Consider the following 9604-nt stretch of genomic DNA (forward strand, 5'->3'; position numbering starts at 1 on the left):
TGATGCAATTCAACTTATTCATTTTGATGAGAATCAGCATTTAAAGAAGTTACCATAAGCTCTGATGTTTTTGCTGTGCTTTTTTATGACAAATTTATCATTTCTGTAGAAAATGTCTGACACTATCATACAGATTGTAGCAAAAGAAACAAAAAATGGTTGTACAGAATTAATGTTTATTTAAATATCTATAAAAAGAGTTGTTCATATAATAAAACATTATGATGCACATTGTAAATGTAAAACATAACTGAAGTACAAGGACATAAAAAAATATTTAATTTTATATATTTATATGATTTTTGAATAATAATATTTCTTATGATAACAATAATAATAATAAGTGTTGAATACTAAGCACTTAACATATTATATATGTATGAATATCAATAATAACAGTCAAAAAACAACAGTTCAACCAACAAAAGAGATCCAACAAGTACTAGCAATGGGAATCAAACCAATATGACCCAACAGTGATTCAAATAACACTAGTTGTCTATCACACATTCTGTCCAACAAGCAGTCCAAACAACACTGGTGGTCCAACCAACACTTCCAGTCCAACCATTTATAATTGTTCAACCAACACGTATGGTCCATCCAATATAGCGGCCCAGTAAGCAATAGATGCCAAACCAACAATAGCATGTCGGGTACTAGCTGTCCATCACGGTGCTACCAATCTAGCAGCCCAACCAATTGTAGTGATGTTCTTCATTGAAAGTAATGATCTCAGAAGGTAACATCAGCATATTTGAATCATATCTGTAAAGAAAGGAATGGAACATAAAAAGCATATTTTTATAAAAAAAGTAAGTTACTCTCAGACTTATTTATGAATGGGTTTTAAGACAATCTGGAACCCGATTTAATTCCAGGCCTGGGGGTATGCGACTAGTCCGGTGGCCATCATAATATTTGAAAATAACAAATCATTCAGAGGACTACACAGGTGATAGCATGACATAATTACTCCAAGTAAAATGTTTATTACATAGTAATAAAATACACACAGCAGTATAAATATCATAATTTATATTGATGATGATTTATTTATGTTCATTCATAAGACTATTAGTTATACCTGGTAATGTACATACAGATTCCTCATTAGATTATGACTGTCAGATAGTAAAACAGACTAATGTATTATTTGTGTTAATTTTCAAAACAAATGTTTTAAAATAGATGAGGATTTGTTGTTTATAAAACTCCAATAAGAATAGTAACTGCAGTCTTTTCTGAACCATCTACCCCACCCACCAGAACTAACTGTCCAAGTAAACAGTCAAGCGATTTATAGCTCATGACATTCAAATAATATCACAATAATGTAATATAAACTCATTAAAATGACAAATCTAATAAAAATAAATAAATTATAACAAACCAGGAATGATAATTTGTCCGTATTTATCGCTGTTATTGTACTTCGTCATAACCCGGAAATAAACCGGAAGTCACCATGCCGCAAAGGATTATGGTCTATTGGAAAGTCGAGAATACGCCTTATTCCAGAAGCCCATAATGCTTTGCGACAAAGGTGACTTCCGGTTTATTTCCGCATTCAATTTCCTAGTTATCGATACGAGTGAAAGGAAGAGCATACTTGGCAAAATAGATCGATAGGTGAGTAAAACATGTTAGGAACATCAGGTTATACATTCTTCTATAAATATCTACCGTTTTTTGTAAATGTCAATGAAGTTTTTGACGTTTATACCCAACTTCAATACACATTTAAGTGGGTGGGGTAAAATAACAAATATAATGGTAAAGACTTTCATAGTAGTTCTCAAAGACTTCAAATACATATTGGTTGTTATAAATTATGCATTCAATTGTGGTTTGTTGAGTTTGTTATTAAATTTAATGAATGATATGTTGCAATTAGTGTGAAATTGTTAAAATCTGCAACTTCAAAACAGTCAAGTAAATGAAGCTTAAATGTGATTAAGAAGGGCATTTAAATACTGACTGCTGTGCTGTATGTAAACAAATATGCAGGTCTTAAAATAACAGCTTATTAATATTGTACTAGTAAATTGTAACTATTTAAATATCTGACTGATATTAAAGCTGCACTCTCACAGATTAAACATTTTGACAACTGTTTTTTTTGTCTTCGACTGCCAATTTATGCAAACATGCAAGAAAACCAGTGATATAAGACTGCTGACAAAACATTGGATCGCAGATTTTCATTTTTAAATATATAAAATAATTTTTAATGCATTTTTCTTAAACCGTTAGTAACGCTTTTAAAATTAGCCATAAAATAATAATTTTTAAATGAAGATATGAAAATCGGTGATCTGATTTTTTTTGTCAGCAGGCTTATATCACTGGTTTGCAGATATTTACGCAGAAATTGCCTCTTTCCAAGACAACAAATAAAAAAAGTTGTCAAAACGGTATATCTGTGAGAGTGCAGCTTTAACAGTTAAGAGTCTTTTATATTTTTATTTTTTTCTGGCTAAGTTGGATGATGATAAAACTATTTATTTTATTTCAGAGATGTCCATTCTGGATGTTTGATTCCGCCAAGTTGATGCTCAACAGGAGTAGGCAGTTGATATCATTGATCTGATAGCACCTGCTATATCAGTGGTTTTACAAGAAAAATTTGTGCAAAACACAAGAGACGGAATCGGTTCAAGAACAGAGATAAAATAAATGAAGTGTGTCAATATGAATGAAAACTTTATTGACTGCAAGGACTAAAGAAATGCACACAAGTGACATAAATTTAAATGTTTGGTACAAAAAGTAGACATTTAGAACTTAAAATTATGACACAAGATGTGAAACAACACTTTATAGCCGATAACAGTCGGACAAGAGATTTTTCAAGAAGAAGCAAGATGTGGTTTTTTAACCCTTGGCAAATGAACCTTTAAAGGGATTATTGCATACCAAGGACAATTTATTGTTATTGAATTATATCATGTTTAATGTTATTATTAAATTGTAAAAAATACCGTTGTTATTAATATGATTGTCTATGATCTTTTTATTCCAATGACTGTGTAAACTCCCATGGTTAATATTAAAAAGACATAAAATCGAGTTAACGTTTGTGGGCAATAACTAGCCACCCGGTTAACTTAGTTTGTTGGAGCACCGTGCTTTTTCTGGCAAACATTGGTTCGAGCTTTTTCCTATCATGTTACTTTAGTATTGTTATAGTCAATAAGCCTAGGTGTCGTTAGCGCAGTACTGTAGGCCGAATATTTTCTTGGCCCAAATTCAAACAGCCTCGAGATTTAAATGAAACTTGGTACACATGCAAATTTCCAGAAACAATAGGCTCATGTCCAGCAAGATAATACATAATATTTCAAGACTTGAATGATTCAATACATCTGCTCCTTTGTATTTTAATTTTCATAACTAAAATTGTTCATCATTGTAAATACAGTGCTCAAGTTTAAAGCTGCATTCTCAGACTGACCATTTTGACAAAAAAATGTCTGAAAACCAGTGATATAAGATTGCTGATGGAAGATCAAAAAACATTTTTACAGAATTATCTTGACCGGTTTTACAAAAAAATGTCTGAAAACCAGTGATAAAAGATCAGATAACATTTGTACGTATCTTTGTTTGAAAATGGATATATTTATGGTTAAAAAGCGTTTCTAACGCTTTAAGAAGTCTTTTGACAGTGTTTCAAACAACTGAGATCTGTTATTTTGTGAATCATCTTACATGACTGACTGAATTGAAGGCAATTATATCAAAATCAGTTAATCTGTAAGATTGCAGTTTTAAAGGTGCATGTCCCTAAAGGTCAATTGGCAGGAGATCTCATCAAATTTAATGAAGAACCATACATTCAATGATGCAATTCAACTTATTCATTTTGATGAGAATCAGCATTTAAAGAAGTTACCATAAGCTCTGATGTTTTTGCTGTGCTTTTTTATGACAAATTTATCATTTCTGTAGAAAATGTCTGACACTATCATACAGATTGTAGCAAAAGAAACAAAAAATGGTTGTACAGAATTAATGTTTATTTAAATATCTATAAAAAGAGTTGTTCATATAATAAAACATTATGATGCACATTGTAAATGTAAAACATAACTGAAGTACAAGGACATAAAAAAATATTTAATTTTATATATTTATATGATTTTTGAATAATAATATTTCTTATGATAACAATAATAATAATAAGTGTTGAATACTAAGCACTTAACATATTATATATGTATGAATATCAATAATAACAGTCAAAAAACAACAGTTCAACCAACAAAAGAGATCCAACAAGTACTAGCAATGGGAATCAAACCAATATGACCCAACAGTGATTCAAATAACACTAGTTGTCTATCACACATTCTGTCCAACAAGCAGTCCAAACAACACTGGTGGTCCAACCAACACTTCCAGTCCAACCATTTATAATTGTTCAACCAACACGTATGGTCCATCCAATATAGCGGCCCAGTAAGCAATAGATGCCAAACCAACAATAGCATGTCGGGTACTAGCTGTCCATCACGGTGCTACCAATCTAGCAGCCCAACCAATTGTAGTGATGTTCTTCATTGAAAGTAATGATCTCAGAAGGTAACATCAGCATATTTGAATCATATCTGTAAAGAAAGGAATGGAACATAAAAAGCATATTTTTATAAAAAAAGTAAGTTACTCTCAGACTTATTTATGAATGGGTTTTAAGACAATCTGGAACCCGATTTAATTCCAGGCCTGGGGGTATGCGACTAGTCCGGTGGCCATCATAATATTTGAAAATAACAAATCATTCAGAGGACTACACAGGTGATAGCATGACATAATTACTCCAAGTAAAATGTTTATTACATAGTAATAAAATACACACAGCAGTATAAATATCATAATTTATATTGATGATGATTTATTTATGTTCATTCATAAGACTATTAGTTATACCTGGTAATGTACATACAGATTCCTCATTAGATTATGACTGTCAGATAGTAAAACAGACTAATGTATTATTTGTGTTAATTTTCAAAACAAATGTTTTAAAATAGATGAGGATTTGTTGTTTATAAAACTCCAATAAGAATAGTAACTGCAGTCTTTTCTGAACCATCTACCCCACCCACCAGAACTAACTGTCCAAGTAAACAGTCAAGCGATTTATAGCTCATGACATTCAAATAATATCACAATAATGTAATATAAACTCATTAAAATGACAAATCTAATAAAAATAAATAAATTATAACAAACCAGGAATGATAATTTGTCCGTATTTATCGCTGTTATTGTACTTCGTCATAACCCGGAAATAAACCGGAAGTCACCATGCCGCAAAGGATTATGGTCTATTGGAAAGTCGAGAATACGCCTTATTCCAGAAGCCCATAATGCTTTGCGACAAAGGTGACTTCCGGTTTATTTCCGCATTCAATTTCCTAGTTATCGATACGAGTGAAAGGAAGAGCATACTTGGCAAAATAGATCGATAGGTGAGTAAAACATGTTAGGAACATCAGGTTATACATTCTTCTATAAATATCTACCGTTTTTTGTAAATGTCAATGAAGTTTTTGACGTTTATACCCAACTTCAATACACATTTAAGTGGGTGGGGTAAAATAACAAATATAATGGTAAAGACTTTCATAGTAGTTCTCAAAGACTTCAAATACATATTGGTTGTTATAAATTATGCATTCAATTGTGGTTTGTTGAGTTTGTTATTAAATTTAATGAATGATATGTTGCAATTAGTGTGAAATTGTTAAAATCTGCAACTTCAAAACAGTCAAGTAAATGAAGCTTAAATGTGATTAAGAAGGGCATTTAAATACTGACTGCTGTGCTGTATGTAAACAAATATGCAGGTCTTAAAATAACAGCTTATTAATATTGTACTAGTAAATTGTAACTATTTAAATATCTGACTGATATTAAAGCTGCACTCTCACAGATTAAACATTTTGACAACTGTTTTTTTTGTCTTCGACTGCCAATTTATGCAAACATGCAAGAAAACCAGTGATATAAGACTGCTGACAAAACATTGGATCGCAGATTTTCATTTTTAAATATATAAAATAATTTTTAATGCATTTTTCTTAAACCGTTAGTAACGCTTTTAAAATTAGCCATAAAATAATAATTTTTAAATGAAGATATGAAAATCGGTGATCTGATTTTTTTTGTCAGCAGGCTTATATCACTGGTTTGCAGATATTTACGCAGAAATTGCCTCTTTCCAAGACAACAAATAAAAAAAGTTGTCAAAACGGTATATCTGTGAGAGTGCAGCTTTAACAGTTAAGAGTCTTTTATATTTTTATTTTTTTCTGGCTAAGTTGGATGATGATAAAACTATTTATTTTATTTCAGAGATGTCCATTCTGGATGTTTGATTCCGCCAAGTTGATGCTCAACAGGAGTAGGCAGTTGATATCATTGATCTGATAGCACCTGCTATATCAGTGGTTTTACAAGAAAAATTTGTGCAAAACACAAGAGACGGAATCGGTTCAAGAACAGAGATAAAATAAATGAAGTGTGTCAATATGAATGAAAACTTTATTGACTGCAAGGACTAAAGAAATGCACACAAGTGACATAAATTTAAATGTTTGGTACAAAAAGTAGACATTTAGAACTTAAAATTATGACACAAGATGTGAAACAACACTTTATAGCCGATAACAGTCGGACAAGAGATTTTTCAAGAAGAAGCAAGATGTGGTTTTTTAACCCTTGGCAAATGAACCTTTAAAGGGATTATTGCATACCAAGGACAATTTATTGTTATTGAATTATATCATGTTTAATGTTATTATTAAATTGTAAAAAATACCGTTGTTATTAATATGATTGTCTATGATCTTTTTATTCCAATGACTGTGTAAACTCCCATGGTTAATATTAAAAAGACATAAAATCGAGTTAACGTTTGTGGGCAATAACTAGCCACCCGGTTAACTTAGTTTGTTGGAGCACCGTGCTTTTTCTGGCAAACATTGGTTCGAGCTTTTTCCTATCATGTTACTTTAGTATTGTTATAGTCAATAAGCCTAGGTGTCGTTAGCGCAGTACTGTAGGCCGAATATTTTCTTGGCCCAAATTCAAACAGCCTCGAGATTTAAATGAAACTTGGTACACATGCAAATTTCCAGAAACAATAGGCTCATGTCCAGCAAGATAATACATAATATTTCAAGACTTGAATGATTCAATACATCTGCTCCTTTGTATTTTAATTTTCATAACTAAAATTGTTCATCATTGTAAATACAGTGCTCAAGTTTAAAGCTGCATTCTCAGACTGACCATTTTGACAAAAAAATGTCTGAAAACCAGTGATATAAGATTGCTGATGGAAGATCAAAAAACATTTTTACAGAATTATCTTGACCGGTTTTACAAAAAAATGTCTGAAAACCAGTGATAAAAGATCAGATAACATTTGTACGTATCTTTGTTTGAAAATGGATATATTTATGGTTAAAAAGCGTTTCTAACGCTTTAAGAAGTCTTTTGACAGTGTTTCAAACAACTGAGATCTGTTATTTTGTGAATCATCTTACATGACTGACTGAATTGAAGGCAATTATATCAAAATCAGTTAATCTGTAAGATTGCAGTTTTAAAGGTGCATGTCCCTAAAGGTCAATTGGCAGGAGATCTCATCAAATTTAATGAAGAACCATACATTCAATGATGCAATTCAACTTATTCATTTTGATGAGAATCAGCATTTAAAGAAGTTACCATAAGCTCTGATGTTTTTGCTGTGCTTTTTTATGACAAATTTATCATTTCTGTAGAAAATGTCTGACACTATCATACAGATTGTAGCAAAAGAAACAAAAAATGGTTGTACAGAATTAATGTTTATTTAAATATCTATAAAAAGAGTTGTTCATATAATAAAACATTATGATGCACATTGTAAATGTAAAACATAACTGAAGTACAAGGACATAAAAAAATATTTAATTTTATATATTTATATGATTTTTGAATAATAATATTTCTTATGATAACAATAATAATAATAAGTGTTGAATACTAAGCACTTAACATATTATATATGTATGAATATCAATAATAACAGTCAAAAAACAACAGTTCAACCAACAAAAGAGATCCAACAAGTACTAGCAATGGGAATCAAACCAATATGACCCAACAGTGATTCAAATAACACTAGTTGTCTATCACACATTCTGTCCAACAAGCAGTCCAAACAACACTGGTGGTCCAACCAACACTTCCAGTCCAACCATTTATAATTGTTCAACCAACACGTATGGTCCATCCAATATAGCGGCCCAGTAAGCAATAGATGCCAAACCAACAATAGCATGTCGGGTACTAGCTGTCCATCACGGTGCTACCAATCTAGCAGCCCAACCAATTGTAGTGATGTTCTTCATTGAAAGTAATGATCTCAGAAGGTAACATCAGCATATTTGAATCATATCTGTAAAGAAAGGAATGGAACATAAAAAGCATATTTTTATAAAAAAAGTAAGTTACTCTCAGACTTATTTATGAATGGGTTTTAAGACAATCTGGAACCCGATTTAATTCCAGGCCTGGGGGTATGCGACTAGTCCGGTGGCCATCATAATATTTGAAAATAACAAATCATTCAGAGGACTACACAGGTGATAGCATGACATAATTACTCTAAGTAAAATGTTTATTACATAGTAATAAAATACACACAGCAGTATAAATATCATAATTTATATTGATGATGATTTATTTATGTTCATTCATAAGACTATTAGTTATACCTGGTAATGTACATACAGATTCCTCATTAGATTATGACTGTCAGATAGTAAAACAGACTAATGTATTATTTGTGTTAATTTTCAAAACAAATGTTTTAAAATAGATGAGGATTTGTTGTTTATAAAACTCCAATAAGAATAGTAACTGCAGTCTTTTCTGAACCATCTACCCCACCCACCAGAACTAACTGTCCAAGTAAACAGTCAAGCGATTTATAGCTCATGACATTCAAATAATATCACAATAATGTAATATAAACTCATTAAAATGACAAATCTAATAAAAATAAATAAATTATAACAAACCAGGAATGATAATTTGTCCGTATTTATCGCTGTTATTGTACTTCGTTATAACCCGGAAATAAACCGGAAGTCACCATGCCGCAAAGGATTATGGTCTATTGGAAAGTCGAGAATGTACATGTACCTTCGTGTCCGAAATCGATCACTTCCTGGCAGCTCATTTCTGGATTGTCTCCATCTAAATTATACATTTTTAGACGCATACATTGATGCCATTTTTGCTTCGATTGATGTTAAAGCAATAGCACTAACTACAGGTCCGTTATTTTGTAGAAGAACGTGTTCGAAGTAACATTCAATTTCATTCCCGCATAATCGCCGCCATATTGTGTATGACTTTAAAAACTACACCCTATAGTCCAAAATAACAATAGGCATAACGTTGACACACTGTGATAGGTATAATCCAAATAATTTACTCAAACAAATACAATAGTTCGATTGCTGCTGAAAAATCATTTGAAACATAAAAGCTATTTCACAAAATATGACATGACATGAACTCTTTAACCGCGTATGAT

General features: G+C 31.3%; 5 long non-coding RNA genes across 5 annotated transcripts; 2 read left to right on the top strand and 3 right to left on the bottom strand.

Annotated features, from left to right (window-relative positions):
* Positions 1-263: 263 nt before the first annotated feature.
* LOC128213670 (uncharacterized) lies at positions 264-1488 on the bottom strand. Its single transcript, XR_008257776.1, has 2 exons — positions 1394-1488; positions 264-768 (listed from the first exon to the last, which is right to left on the bottom strand). It is a non-coding gene; the product is annotated as an uncharacterized LOC128213670 (long non-coding RNA).
* Positions 1489-1494: 6 nt separating this feature from the next.
* On the top strand, positions 1495-2983 carry LOC128213663 (uncharacterized). Its single transcript, XR_008257768.1, has 2 exons — positions 1495-1632; positions 2519-2983. It is a non-coding gene; the product is annotated as an uncharacterized LOC128213663 (long non-coding RNA).
* Positions 2984-4108: 1125 nt separating this feature from the next.
* On the bottom strand, positions 4109-5333 carry LOC128213669 (uncharacterized). Its single transcript, XR_008257775.1, has 2 exons — positions 5239-5333; positions 4109-4613 (listed from the first exon to the last, which is right to left on the bottom strand). It is a non-coding gene; the product is annotated as an uncharacterized LOC128213669 (long non-coding RNA).
* A 15-nt stretch (positions 5334-5348) lies between these two features.
* Positions 5349-6828, top strand: LOC128213665 (uncharacterized). The gene is made up of 2 exons (XR_008257770.1): positions 5349-5477; positions 6364-6828. It is a non-coding gene; the product is annotated as an uncharacterized LOC128213665 (long non-coding RNA).
* A 1125-nt stretch (positions 6829-7953) lies between these two features.
* LOC128213674 (uncharacterized) lies at positions 7954-9192 on the bottom strand. Its single transcript, XR_008257780.1, has 2 exons — positions 9084-9192; positions 7954-8458 (listed from the first exon to the last, which is right to left on the bottom strand). It is a non-coding gene; the product is annotated as an uncharacterized LOC128213674 (long non-coding RNA).
* Positions 9193-9604: the final 412 nt, after the last annotated feature.

This window comes from Mya arenaria, chromosome 13 (assembly GCF_026914265.1).
Source record: "Mya arenaria isolate MELC-2E11 chromosome 13, ASM2691426v1".
NCBI classification, from domain to species: Eukaryota; Metazoa; Mollusca; class Bivalvia; order Myida; family Myidae; genus Mya; species Mya arenaria.